The sequence below is a fragment of the Ailuropoda melanoleuca genome, chromosome 1 (assembly GCF_002007445.2).
Source record: "Ailuropoda melanoleuca isolate Jingjing chromosome 1, ASM200744v2, whole genome shotgun sequence".
NCBI classification, from domain to species: Eukaryota; Metazoa; Chordata; class Mammalia; order Carnivora; family Ursidae; genus Ailuropoda; species Ailuropoda melanoleuca.
Window position 1 is genome coordinate 107,359,375 of NC_048218.1, and position 15,646 is coordinate 107,375,020.

The 15,646-nt window shown below is 34.4% G+C and overlaps 2 long non-coding RNA genes across 2 annotated transcripts in view; one reads left to right on the top strand and one right to left on the bottom strand.

Moving 5' to 3' along the window:
• LOC109489169 overlaps positions 1–6,851 on the top strand; it is a 34,107-nt gene extending 27,256 nt beyond the window's left edge. The window contains exon 3 of the long non-coding RNA XR_002142118.2: positions 5,593–6,851. This is a non-coding gene — a long non-coding RNA (uncharacterized LOC109489169). The remainder of the gene's footprint in view (positions 1–5,592) is intronic.
• Positions 1–15,646, bottom strand: part of LOC117803021 — an 86,984-nt gene that overhangs the window by 54,944 nt on the left and 16,394 nt on the right. The window contains exon 3 of the long non-coding RNA XR_004626570.1: positions 5,581–5,641. This is a non-coding gene — a long non-coding RNA (uncharacterized LOC117803021). The remainder of the gene's footprint in view (positions 1–5,580; positions 5,642–15,646) is intronic.

Sequence of the window (15,646 nt, forward strand, 5' to 3'; positions counted from 1 at the left end):
AATTATAAAATACCATAGATTGTAAAATGCACAACTGATTTAATAATAGCCATACAGGAAAGAAACCTAAGCAAACTAAACAAAACTCTACCATATTACATGTTCCCATCAATTGTAGACTACATCCTGGCTTTAGAAATTTAAAAAATGAAAAAAAAAAAAGAGCATCATAAAATGGAAGAAATATTTCACATTATCTCCTCCGCTGTCCCCTCCCTGCCCCCAAAGCATACACACACACCTTGGCTTTAGGGAAAAATAAAACAAGCAAGAGCCTATCACTCATTCTTCAGGAATAATGCAGCATAAATGAACTTCACTGCTTTGTCCCAACTTGTCTATACAAAGATGAGATGAAATCTTATATTTGGATTGTTTTTAAGTGGATATGAAACTATGAAGGATTTTGTAAAAATAAACTTTTATTTTAAAACTGAGATTTATAGAATTATTTCAAAGATAGTATAAAGGGTTTTAATGTTCCCCACACCCAATTTTTAAATTTGGCTGTTGTTTGTAGTTGCTGTTAAGTTTTAGAAGTTATTTGTACGTCTTAGATATAAGTCCTTTTTTTTTTTTTTTTTAATAAGTAAGCTCTACACCCACCATGGGGCTTGAACTCACGACCCTGAGATCAAGAGTTGCATGCTCCACTGACTGAGCCAGCCAGGTTGCCCCTGGATACAAATTCTTTTTCAGAGATGTGTTTTGCAAATATTTTCTCCCAGTTTGTGGTTTGTCTTTTCTTTTCATAACTGTGTCCTAATTTCCTTTTTCTATTCTAGGATCCCATCCAGGATACCACATTAAATTTAATAGTCATGTCTCCTTAGGCAGCTCTTGGTTTTAACAGTTTCTTAGACTTCTCTTGTTTTAGATGACCTTGACAGTTTTGCAGATTATTGGTCAGATATTTTATATAATGACCCCCAAGTGGGATTTGTAATACATTTAAATTCTTTTGCCACTTTCTGCATTCCATTCTGGGATCCTCCAAACTCTGAAATGATTCCTTAAAAACTGAATGCATTAAGATTTATTCTTTGTGCTATAAAAGTCAGTGGATTTTGGCAAATGCTTAACATCTTGTACTCACCATTATAGTATCATACAAAGTAGCTTTACTGCCCTAAAAATCCCCCTGTGTTTTACCTATCAACCAGCCGTCCTTTGCCACCCACCAAACCCCTGGTAACCACTGGTAACCACTGATCTGTTAACCAGCACTACGGTTTTACCTTTTCCAAACTGTCATACACTTGTGGAAGCATACAATTAGTAACCTTTTCAGACCGGCTTCTTTTATTTTGCAATATGCATTGAAGTTTCGTCCATGCTTTTCATGACTTGACAGCTCAATTCTTTCCGTTGCTGAATACTATTCCATTTAATTGTATACCAAGTTTGTTTATCCTGTCACCTATTGAAGGAAATCGTGGTTGTGCTCTGTTTTTGATGAGCATCAATAAAGGCCTTCTAAACATTTGTATGTATGTTTTTGTGTGAACACAAGTTTTCAATTCATTTGGGTAAATGTAGGAGTGCAATTGCTGGATCTTATGGCAAGCCTATATTTAGCTTTGCAAAAAACTGCCAAAGTGCTTTCTGAAGCAGCAGTACCATTTTGCATTCTCACCAGCAGTGAATGAGAATTCCTGGTGCTCCACATCCCCACAAACTGTTGTTGATGTTTTGAGTTTTTGCCAGTCTAGTAAGTTTGTAGTGATGTCTCATTGTTGTTTTAATTTTTAATTCCTTAATGATAAATAATGCTGAGCATATTTTCATATGCTTATTTTCATCTGTATATCTTCTTTGGTCATATGTGTGTTCAGATTTTTTTGCCTATTTTTATTTTTTTACTTTTTTTTGAAATATTTTTTTAATGATTTTTTTATTATATTATGTTAATCACCATACAGTACATTCCCGGATTCCGATGTAAAGTTCGATGCTTCATTAGTTGCATATAACACCCAGTGCACCATGCAATACGTGCCCTCCTTACTACCCATCACCTGTCTATCCCATTCCCCCACCCCCTTCCCCTCTGAAGTCTTCAGTTTGTTTCTCATAGTCCATAGTCTCTCATGTTTCATTCCCCCTTCTGATTACCCCCCTTTTCTTTATCCCTTTCCTCCCCTACCGATCATCCTAGTTCTTATGTTCCATAGATGAGAGAAATCATATGATAATGGTCTTTCTCTGCTTGACTTATTTCACTTAGCATTATCTCCTCCAGTGCCGTCCATGTTGCAGCAAATGTTGAGAATTCATTCTTTCTGATAGCTGAGTAATATTCCATTGTATATATGGACCACAGCTTCTTAATCCAGTCATCTGTTGAAGGGCATCTCGGCTCCTTCCATGATTTGGCTATTGTGGACAATGCAGCTATGAACATTGGGGTGCATATGGCCCTTCTCTTTACTACGTCTGTATCTTTGGGGTAAACACCCAGTAGTGCAATGGCTGGGTCATAGGGTAGTTCAATTTTTAACTTTTTAAGGGACCTCCACACTGTTTTCCAGAGTGGCTGTACCAACTTGCATTCCCACCAACAATAGGAGGGATCCCCTTTCTCCACATCCTCTCCAACAATTGTTGTTTCTTGCCTTGTCTATCTTTGCCATTCTAACTGGTTTTTGCCTATTTTTAAATTGGGTTATTTGTTTTCTTTTGTTTGAGTTTAAAGTTTTATTTGTGTAGTTTGGATAAGGGCCCTCTATCAGATGTATCTGTTGTAAATATTCTCTCCCAGTCTGTGGTTTACCTTCACATTCACTTGACATTGTCATTCACAGAGCAGAAGTTTTTCATTTTAATGAAGTCCGGCTTGTCAATTATTTCTCTCATGGATAGTACTTTGGTGTTATATCTAAAATGTCATTGACATAGCCAAGGTCATATGGATTTTCTCTTCTGTTATCTTTTCAGAGTTTTATAGTTTTGCATTTTATATTTAGATCTGTGTTATTTTGAGTTAATTTTTGCAAAGGGTGTAAAGTCTGTATGTAGACTTTGTTTTCATGTCCATGACCAGCTGGTTTTGCACCATTTGTTGAATGAACTGACTGTCTTTTCATTTTCTCCATAGTACCCTTCAATGAACCAAAGTTGTAAATTTTAATCAAGTCCAGCTTATTTTTTCTTTTGTTGCCTATGCTTTTGATGTCATATTTAAGATTCCATTGCCAAATCCAAGGTCATGCGTATGTGCTTCTGTATGTTCTTTGAAGAGTTCTATAGCTACAGATTTTAAATCCAGGTCTTTGATTCATTTCCAGTTAATTTTTGTATATGGTACATGATAAAGGTCCAATTTCATTCTTTGGCATGTTGATATACAGTTTTGCAGGACACTTTGTTCAAGAGACTGTTCTTTCCCCCATTGAATGGTCGTTTCATTCTTGTCAAAAATCAATTGACCATAGATTGATAGACCACTGAGTTTTCTGTTCTTAATTCTATTCTATTGGCTTATTTGTATATTCTTATGCCAAATCTACTCAGTTTTGATTATTGTAGCTTTGTAGTAAATTTTGAAATCAGGAAGTGTGAGTCCTTCAAATTGGTTCTCTTTAAAAAATATAATTACTATCTTGGGTCTCTTGAAATTCCATATGAATTTTAGCATGGGCTTGTCCATTTTGCAAAAAACAAAACAAAACAAAAATGAAAAACAAACATCATTGGGGTTTTGAAAATAGTATGTAAAATGCTGACATCTTGCTCCTGTTACTTAGAGGGCATTTTAACTGGAATCTGGGGAGAAGGAAGGATGTCTGTATTCTCAGATACACTAGTCTGGAGTGACATTCCTGTTTCACTGATCTGCGGGAGGGAGAAGGGAACTCATCTTGGTTCAAATAGCTCAGATTTTCACTGTTCTTAATGAGTTTTAGTAGATTTTCTTGAATAAGTGTTTCTTCATTTGCTGTATGCCCTTAGGACCATTTCCATAGATATTAAATGGTTATTTCTTTTAAAATATTTTTTTCCAGTTTTACTGGAGAGTGGGTCCACAATGCTCCTCAAACTATTGTGATGCAAGTGGAATTCTGATTTAAATATAATTTTAATGCAACATTTTTAATTTATTAAGCTCTCTAGAAAGTCGACATGTCCCTTCACAGAAATCCAGCTTAAGTTATGAATCTGTTCTTAAAAGAATAATACACAGAGCCCCTAAAATAATTATAAAGTGGTCTGTGCCATCTTCCCCAAACAAAAGTGAAACTTCAGGTGTTTATAGTAAAATTTGTGATTTAAGATATGGTTTGAGTTTTGTAATTCAAATATTTTAATTGAAGCACTTTGTGCAAGTACAGAATTGCACAGAAAAGTAGTAATTGGATTATTTTTAGAAAATAATTTCCCTGTTTATTATATTTATAATGCATTAACATATATTTGTTATTAAAGGTTTAAACAATTCAGTCCTATATTCCTACAAAACTTCAATGCATTTATATCTATTTACTCAATGTGTCATTTTAAAATAAATGCATCTTTTTTCTGCAACTTCACTTTTTCACTTCATAATAGATCTTAGAAAACTTCGTTATTTACTATAGATCTTCCTCATATTTTTCTTTAATGTGGATTACCTTATTTTTTTTATTTTTTCAATTTTTATTTAAATTTTGTTAGTTAGTATATAGTGTAACATCAGTTTTAGCAGTAGAATTTAGTGATTCATCACTTACATATAACACCCAGTGCTCATAATAACAAGTACCCTCCTTAATACCTAGCCCCCCTTCAGGCCATCCCCCACCCACCTCCCTCCATCAACCCTCAGTCTGTTCTCTAATGTTAAGAGTCTCTTATGGTTTATTTCCCTCCCTCTCTCTCTTTTTTCCCTTCCCATATGTTCATCTGTTTTGTTTCTTAAATTCCACGTATGAGTGAAATCATATGGTATTTGTCTTTCTCTGACTGACTCGCTTAGCATAATACCCATTAGTTATATCCACGTCATTGCAAATGGCAAGATTTCATTCTTTTTGATGGCTGAATAATATTCCACTATAGATATACAATATCTTCTTTATCCATTCATCAGTCGATGGACATTTTGGCTCTTTTCATAGTTTGGCTACTGTTGATAATGCTGCTATAAACATCAGGGTGCATGTAACCCTTTGAATCTGTATTTTTGTATCCTTTGGGTAAATTCCTAGTAATGCAATTTGCTGGGTTGTAGGGTAGTTCCATTTTTAACTTTTTGAGGAACCTCCATACTGTTTTCCAGAGTGGCTGCACCAGTTTGTGATTACCTTATTTTTAAAAACACTCTCTACTGATGAACATTCAGGTTTCTTTAAAAAAAAAAAAACAACAACAAGCCTTTTAATTATTATTATTGGGAATTAGAATTTATTAAACACTACTCACCTCACTGTATATTTGGGTTCAGCTACATGTAACAGAAACTTTGAACAACAAGTTAAGTTCTAAATCCCTCCCCCTGCTTTACCTCCAGTATACACTTACCAAGATGCTCAGAGGGAGGGTTAGCTGATGATGTTCTTGTAGTTTGAATACATCAGGGTCAAAGATTCTGAGATCTCTTACCTTTTCCTTCAGGGTCACAAAAAGGCTGTTCCAGCTTCAGACCTCTCATCCGCATCCCTGCCTGAACAAAGAAGAAATACAACATGAAAATAGGGCCTGTGCCCCTGTAAGGTGCTTTCCTGAGAACTCTGTTGTTGTTGGCTGAACTGTGCTTTCCCCTACAAATTCATATTTTGGATTCCTAACTCCCAGTATCTCAGAATGTGACTGTATTTGGAGATAGGGTCTTAAAAAGGTAATTAAGTTAAAATGAGGTCATTTTATTTATTTTTATTTGAGTCATGTCCTTTTATGAAGAGGAGACTAAGATAGACACACACAGAGGAAAGACCATGTGATAGAAGGAGAAGGTGGCAATCTACAAGCCAATGAAAGAGGCTTTGGAAGAGACTAACTCAGCAGACATTTTGGTCTCAGACTTCTAGCCACCATAATTGTGAAAAAATAAATTTCTATTGTTTAAGCCACCAACTCTGTAATATTTTGTTATGGCACCCTAGGATCACATACTCAGTAATTTTTTTTTCTTACATCACATTAATTAGAAGTGTCATTTGGTTATCCTTAGATGCAAGGAAGGCTTGCATCTAAGAAATATGTTTTTTTTTTAATTGAGTACATTGCTGCCCCTATCAAAACCAAGATTCTGGTACTAAGGGCAGAGAGCCTAGTAAATAATGGATATTCTCCCTTCTGAGTTCTAAGCTCTTTACTTGTATAATCTTATTTAATCCTTATAATAAGTTTGAAATATTTTACAAATATATAAATTAAGAAGTCAAATAAAAAGTTACCTAGTTAGTACATAAAGCAACCTGACTGGACCATAAGCTATCTGACTCTAGAACCCACAATCTAAGTTATCTCAATATTTTGCTCCCTATTATAAGTAATACCATATTTAAGCTCCTAACACATATACTTTTTTGCATTTGAGAGATGATATCTTTAGAAACTAGATTTTTAGGATTCCTAGGATCACAACTACTGGAATTCATGCTGTTATTAATAGTTTAAATGAGAATGTGCTAGTTAAATTACCTTCTAAAAAGGCATTATCAAATGACACTCCCACCAACAATTTATTTGTGTCCATTTTGTCCCCAGTGCTGGGAATTAACAATCTCATGAGTATTTTGCTAATCTAATGGGTCAAAAAAAGATATAACATTATTTTTTATTAAAGATTTTATTTATTTATTTGAGAGAGAAAGAGTGTGAGAGAGAGAGTGAGAGAGCACAACCGGAAGGGGGCAGAGGGAGAGGGAGAAGCAGACTCCCTGCTGAGCAGGGAGCCCAACCTGGAGCTTGATTCCAGAGCCCTGGGATCATGACCTGAGCCAAAAGCAGATGTCCAACTGCCTGAGCCACCCAGGTGGCCCTAACATTATTTTTAAATCTCCCTTATTATCAGGGAGGTAAAACATCTTTTTATACATTTATTGGCCATTTGTATTTTTTTCTTTTATTCATTTTTCTATTTGGTTATCCTTTCATATTTATTTGTAAGGGCTCTTTATATATTCTGGATATTAATCATTTTTATATTTGCTTTATATGTTGCTGCTCAATTTATCATTTGTCTTAACTCTGCTTAAGGAATATTTTTCAAAACAAATATTGAATATTTTTATGATGAATTTTGACATTTACGTTTTTCTTAGGAAGATCTTTTCCAGTCATAGTTATAGATATATATATGCTTATAGTTCATTTTACCTTTATAGTTGTTAGTTTGTGGGTTTTTTTAAAGATTTTATTTTATTTATTTGAAGAGATAGAGACAGCCAGTGAGAGAGGGAACACAAGCAGGGGGAGTGGGAGAGGAAGAAGCAGGCTCATAGCAGAGGAGCCTGATGTGGGGCTCGATCCCATAATGCCAGGATCACGCCCTGAGCCGAAGGCAGACGCTTAACGACTGTGCGACCCAGGCGCCCCTAGTTTGTGGTTTTTATTTGAGTTTAACATTTAGCTCTTTTATCTACTTTGAATTTTTTTATATGGATTGTGTAGAGCAGAAATCTAACTTTTTTTTTTTTTTTTACAAACTTTGGGCTGATTGTCCTAGTATTATTTTTGAAATTGTTAATCCCGTAATTTTTTACAAAAATATAAAGATAATTTTTTTGTCTACATAGCACACTCCTTTTGATACTTTACACTAAAATATCATAATCATATTTCATTTACATGTAAACCTGAAGATGGGAAACATGTTTTGGTAGTTTTATCACTAAAACATTTGTACTCTTTCCTCGGTTTATGGCAGTTGTTTTAACATTATGATTATACCCTTTATAAGATATGTATTGCCTTTTGGGGGATTCTCAAGTGGTTGGTGAATTTGACTCTTTATTTGGCTTTTCCACTGAAACATTTATGTCAGAGATATTTTTAGTTCCCATCTGTCAGCAGATTAAAATGTTTGATTGAAACTACTCTATTTCAAAGATTTATTCAATCCCTTTAGCCATTTGAAAAATAAAGTTTAATCACAAAACACAAAGAGTCAGTATAGTTTTATTACTTAAGAGCATACCGTTAGAAGGGTTAATATTTCCACATTACAGAAAAAAGACGACTCATCATTCCCAGGGAATTAACTGAAAGAGGAGCAGCCGCCCCAGAGAAATTCCTCTAGGGTCCTGTAAAAAAGTTCCAAGCATTCTGAAAATGGTACTCAATCTGTTTTCTTTTTTCTCTTTCCTTCCCTCCCTCCCTCCCTCCTTTTTCTCTTTCTTTCTTTCTTTCTTTCTTTCTTTCTTTCTTTCTTTCTTTTCTTTCTTTCTTTTTCTTTCTTTCTTTCTTCTTTCTTTTTCTTTCTCTCTCTCTCTCTTTCTTTCTCTTTCTTTCTTTCCTTTTCTTTTCTTTTCTTTTCCTTCTTCCTCTTTCTTTTCCTCTAGCTTGTTTTTCCAGCCAGTCACTCTGTGGAAGAAAACATTTTCTCTGATACTTTAAGTTGGAAGAATCAGTATATATTTTAATGCTGCATATACAAAAATACCTTTCAAGTTTACTTAGAAATTTAGACTGGGGAATGACTTTTTGGGACAGGGGGATTAGGGGAATTCTTTTAAAGCAATTTGAAAAATGAACAGTCAAGTATAAATGGTCTTCAAATTTAACACTCACTAGGACCTGGGAAATTTGACTGTAAATATCCCTGCTTTCTTGATAACCTGAAATCTGTTTTAGCTGTATCAGAAGGAATGCAACAGATGTTTATACAATGAAAATAAAGCATAATTTGTCCATTTTGTAAATTGAACATGTATATATTTGATTGTCTTAAGATGATATTTACTTGTATATGTTTTTCTGTAAACTTGGGAAAATCGATTTATGCTGTTAACACTACTGGTTACAGACCTCACACTAGTCTATTTCTAAAGTATCTGCATTGTTTTAGAGTCAAGGTATCTTACTGAAATATCGTGTGCTAAAACAAACAAATAAATACGAATCAAAGAATATTATTAGATTGATGAAGCAATCACATTATTTTTTTTTAAAGATTTTATTTATTTACTTGAGAGAGCGATGGAGATAAGAGAGAGAAAGCATGAGCAGCAGGGGTGGGTGGCAGTGAGGAGCAAGAGGGAGAGGGAGAAGCAGACTTGCCACTGAGCAGGGAGCCTGACTTGGGGCTCGATTCCAGGACCCTAAGATCATGACCTGAGATTGTGACCTGAGCCGAAGGCAGGTGCTTAATGGACTGGGATACCCAGGCACCCTAGTAGTCACATTATTTAAGAAGTGAATTATGAACTATTAGTGTGGGCATTAGAAATTATATTATTTAGGTGAATTTATGTGAAATTCTGAATAGGGACAGATACCTATTTAAATTTTTAGCTAGCATTTCCCACTCTGCCTTTTGATTTCCTTGATTTTATCTAGCAGTTCATACTTTGGAAGCTCTCTTTTTATTGCTGGGGCTGAAAAAACTGTCATGAATTAAATATGTCATCTATGGAGTATAGCTAATCTATAAGCCAACATCATGTAATGCAGCTTTACTTTGATTTTCTTTGACAGTTGTCATAAAAATTGCTTTTGATTTCAATGAAGTTCTCTCTGATAACCACAGTCTGCACAGCTTCTCGGGGCAAATCCTTTCCTGTGATCTGAGTAAGGAAGTTCTAAGCTCATTGTAATTGTCAGGTCTTCTATTTAGGTAAGTGAAGATAATAGCTATTATAAACTCTTTGCTTAAAAAACACTACATGTTCCTATACTTTTGAATAAAGGTCAACAAAACAACAACTTAACAATACAACTTTCTTCAGAAAACCCACGTCTCTGAACAAGCACTCTTGCAAACATTTTTCTAGAAAATGGCATAGTGGAAACATCCTTCAGGCTACATAGATGTTGGGTTGAATTCCAGGTTCTCACCTGCATGTTAAGGGAATTTTGGCAGCAATTGGTTTAACTTTTCTGTATCTCAGTTTGTTCATCCTGAATGGCAATTGCAAATGCCCAAGGCATAGATTGTTATATGTAGTAGGGGATTTACCATATAGAAAGCACCAGGCCTATTACCTAGCAATAGAAGACCTTCCAATTCTAGAAAATCCATTCCTTAACAAGATTTCCCTCCCTAGGTTTTAACTTAACACTGAGTTTTGCAGTTTTTAATACTGTGAGTTCCAAAACTCTACTGAAATAGGATTCAGGAAAGAGAAACACAGCCTAGGTAGGGAGAGTAGGGAGGGTTTAGCTATTTGGGGCAGAAACAGAGCTTTATGGAGTTTTCAAAAAGTGAATTTCAGCATATTGTTAGCAATCATGAACAATTCTAAGAATACTGGTGTGATGGTTAATTTTATGTGTCAACTTGTCTGGGCTAAGTGATGCCAATATACCTGGTTAACATTATTTCTGGGTGTGTCTGGGAGGGTGTCTCATGAAAAGATAAGCATTTGAATCAGTAGACTGAGTAAAGAAGATCACTGTCACCAATGTGGGTGGGCATCATCCAATCTTTCAGGGCCTGAATAGAACAAAAAGGCTGAGGAAGGGTAAATTTTCTCTTTCTGAGCTGAAACATCCATCTTCTGCCTTTGAACATTGGAGTTCCTGGTTCTTGGGTCTTCAGTCTTCTACTGGGTTTTATATCATCGGCCTCCTCTATTCTCAGGCCTTCAGACAAGAACTAAATTATACCACCGGTTTTCCAGTTTGCAAATGGCAGATCATGGAACTCCTAGGTATCTATAACCACGTGAACAAAAACCTAGAATAAATCTCCTTTTGTATCCTATGTATCCCCCCGTTGGTTCTGTTTCTCTGGAGACCCCTGACTAATACAACTGAGTTTCTGCTGTTATATATATTCAGATTATATTCAAAACATAAAATTTGGAGTAAGAAGATATGGTTTTATGTCCTACTTCCACCTCTCACTACCTAGTTCTTAAAGAAATATCTTCACCTATTTAGACCTCAGTTTTCCCGTCTGTAAATTAGCAACAAAAATTGTTCACACTATTTTGAGTTCTTTTATCTGATTATTAGGAGAATCAGATGTATTAGTGTAGGGGATAAGGCTTTGAAGCTGTAAAGCCCAAACAGTTGTATATATACAACATATATCTATATATCAACATCTATATCTGTATCTATATCTGCATATAACATATATCAGAAAGGGTGAAAAATTAAGGCAAGTTGATTATATTTAAAAATGCTACATAAACTCCAAGGGAAAATTCTCAAGGAAATAAGTAGATATTTTCCATATATAAAACCAGTTTATGTAGATCAGATAAAAATTCTCATAGATTTGTAGCATACACACACACACATAATATTCATTATGAAAAACTCAGGACTTCTTAGCAAATAAAACTAAACTGTTTCACTAGAAAAACTATTGACTTAGAGATTTCATTATTAGACTTTATATTTATTATTAATACAAAGTAATATATTAAAAATTTGATAAAATTTTAAGCTGTTTCAGAAATTTAAATAGATAATTCTTTTTATAAAGTCATTCAATCAACCTCCTAATACGGAAATAAATTTCAGAGGTTTGGATTCTGGACCTTGATTTCTCAAAACAAAGCAAACAGTTCCCTACAACATGGCTATATGATTTAGTCGTAGGAAATGTGTTGCACAAAAAGCTTTATGTTGTACAATATAGAAAACAAGCTCTAGTTAATGCAATAATATAAGGAAGGACAGTGCACATATATATTTAACTGTCCAGAGAAGCTCCTTAATTTTAAAATTATGCACTGGAATCAGAACATTTAAAAACTTCTAATGGACCCCAGATGAAAAATGTTGACAGAAATTAATTAGACCTGGAGAAAGAATAATACCACTTACTCAAAAAGCATGTGCTAAGAATTCAAGGGAACAGATAGGTTATACATTCAGGGTTTGTTTAATGAGGTTTCAAGAAAGCACTCTAAAAATTGGTAGCATATTTTGGTTACATTTGCAGAGCGTAACTGCTGTTTTCTTTTTTAATCCAACTGGAAGTTTAATTTTTGCTATATCAAAGAGACCACCAAGTGTTTTTTAAGTCCTCTTATAAAAATATTTCTTCATTTGGTTGTAAATGTACAGTTGACCCTTGAACAACAGGGGTTCAAACAGTACAGGTCCACATAAATGCCGATTTTTGTGTGGTTTTTTTTTTATTAAGTATGCCACAATCAATGTATTTTCCTTATGATTTTCTTAATAATATTTTCCTCTAGCCTACTTTACTGTAAGACTACAGTGTACAATACATTTAGCATACAAAGTATGTGTAAATCAACTTTTTATGTTATTGGTAAGACTCCCAATCAACAATAGGCTTTGAGTAAAGTGTTTGGGGAATCAAAAGTTATACTCAGATTTTTAACAGTGTGCGTGGTTGATGCCTGTAACCCCCACATTACTCAAGGGTCAACTGTATATCTAATCAGCCCAAAGTACCTTGCATTTCAGGAAAAGAGAAATTAATAGTACCAGGATCTATTATTTTAAATCTACTGTATTTACCAAATATTTCTGACTCCTTAATATGTTTTTAGGCATCAGTATTTACCAATATGAAGTTTTATGTATACACTACTCTTAAAATTTTTATATTATGTTGCAATATGTTTGCATATTATTTTAAGAACATGAGAAAAGATTAAGACAGGTGGTTTACTGTGAGCAAGTTTTCTCATTTCATATAAAGGGGAACTTTATGGAGGTCAAGCTTTTCCAACAATTTCTTCCTCTAAATAGGTAATAGCTTTTCTGCAGTATGCACCTAAGTATCAATTCTTGAAAATAGTTCAAGACTGTTGAAGAGAAATTTATTATTTTTACAACCTCACCACACAGAATTTTATAGTATAACTCCATTACTTGCCAATAACCATATAGTATTAAAAGAAGAGAAGAAAATGGACTAACATTTTACAAATATTTTAATTAAAATTTAGCATGCTGATTTCTTGCCAGAAGAATGAAGAATGTGAGTTAGCAAGAGACTCTCAAGGAAGTGCTATTACCTCCTCCTCTATGTTCCCAGGGAATTATCTGTACTCTGCATCTAGAAATCATGTACATCGTACTAAAATTGTTTGTGTACATACCAGTTTCTCTTAAGAGAATGCTACATCCTCAAAGAGAGACAATTTTGTTATTTTTTTTAATACTTCCAGTATACTCAACATGTTGAATGCATTAATAACTCTACCTATGACTGAGTATAAACACGATTTTGGTAAATTTTTAAAAACTTTCATGACTATGATCCATAATAAAAAATACATTTCACATCAGGATGCAAAACAAATGTCTATATTGCTATCTCTCTCTGCCTATCTATCTGAAACAAGAGTTGCAAATCAATACTCCTCCTTACTTTGGGCACCATTCCCTGGTATTTTCTATTCTACTCTATTTCATTTTTTAAAGAGACTTGTCAATGAACTAAATTGATTTTATAAACCGAGTGAGTCATGACCTGCTGTTAGAAAAAAAAAAGCTGATTTGTGGGAAAAGAAAAGAAATATAAGAATCAATCTATCCTTAATTTAACTTACATACAGGAAGCTAATAGAAAACAGGTATATAGAGGTTGGGCATTTCATAAAATGTTCTGGAAATGCTGACGGTACAGAAAAGGTACTTGAGGGTAAATTCCCGGAGAAGGCTTCAGAGCAGTTTAACCGCATTGAGCCTTAGCATTTTGGAATTTAGGTGTATAGAGAGAAGCTGAACATTCGAAGGCATAGCAGGTAAGAACAAGCACAGGAAAAGGCAGCTAGGAGTAAGCAGGTATAACCTGAGCAGTTGTGACCACAACCATAGGGCTCTTGGACAGATACGCTGGGAGAAAGAATACGGATTAGACACTAGACTGAGGACTCTATTAGGATTTCGAACCATGTACTTTCTGTATGAACCTATCGGCTATTTTTTTTTTTTTTGAAAGATCGATGTAGCATCAGCAAGCAGTATTTTTCCCTTTAGGTGAAAAAGAATATATGCAGGGAATACAATTAGCCTATTAAAATGCCATGAGAAAGGTGATAAAGATCGGGTTAGTTTGCTAACAGCTGGAAAAAAAAGTGTCTGATTGTTTCCAAAGCTGAGCAATGTATGGAGTTTACCCTTTTTGTTGCGATGCTGGCTAACCAGGGAAATATCGACAGCATGACAGGAATGGAGAAATTGGGCATGATGGTCTGTTTTAGTGGGCTGACTAGAGTGTTTTTGAGGTTCCCCCATTATTATTTCAATATCTAAGCTTATCTTTCTACACTGGAATGAGTAATACTTATTTTTAGCTAAAAGTTTTCAATCTCTTTAACAATTGGCAGTTTGTTCACCTCTGGCATGACATGACATAAAGATGGAATTTTTAGGCTAAGAACGATTTCCATTTGCACACTTGGAAGAGTATCTAGGTAGTCTAGTAGCAAATAGGCAAACCAGATTTGCTGGACTAGATTGCTCTTCACATGACTCTCCAAATCTCATGCTTTACAATTGTGGAGATTCAGCATGTAATTCTAGGTTCAAACAAACGTATTAACTATGAAAAATTAAAATAAAACAATAAAAAATTCCTCCAAAACCAACTACATCATGGAAATATTGTAAATACAATACAAAGCTTGACTGAATTTACTTATTTCTCCTACAATGAAAAAAAATTGGCCATGACCATGATTTTATAAAAACCATTAGGTTTCTATCCATTGGATTTTGAACTTTCTCAATAATGCTGTCTTCATCCCCCAGCACTTTCACCTCCTTCTTTCTCTGAGTCACTAAACTAAGAAAACACAAGAATCGCCCCTGACAGATAATTTTGACAAAAACTAAATCCAACAGATACAGAAACATAACATGGAGCACTGTTTTATTTTAATTCTTTAAACACTCAAGTCGGTTCTCTCTGAGCCACAGAATATTTACTGAGTGTTATTTTCATGAATAGTTTTATAATTTGGGATCCATGAATCTGAACATATCAGATGGTTTATAAATAATACTTTTCTATGACTGATTCACTTTAAAACCATGATTTTATGTGAAATGAAAATATCTATTTTGTTAGTTTGGTTTTATTCTCAGACTGAAAAGACACCCATGAGGAAGGCAATAGTCAATACAATAGAATAAAACATCAGTATTTATAGGATTATTGTTACAGTGTGAATGGTAGTATTGTACACAGAGAAGAAATGCACATCTTACAACCTTAGAATGTGTTCAAATGTTTATAGCATACAGCATATCATAATATTTCGTAATTACAAAGCATCTTTCTTGACAGATTCTATTTCAGATGTCTCATAGATTCTTTGGTGTTGATATACTGTGTTTATGAGGTGATGTGTACCACAGCAGATTCCTACAAAATCCATTTGAGTTGAAGTAAGGAGAACAAAACTAAGCTAGTTGAGCAGATGTTTGTGTATGAGAAGGCCTCTACTGTGGGTGACCTACAGGACTGGTGGAAAGAATTATTCCAGATGCCAGGGCAGGGCTGCAATAGGTTCTGCCATTGCAGGAATTAATATTTCAAAATATCCTTAAAATATCCTTATTG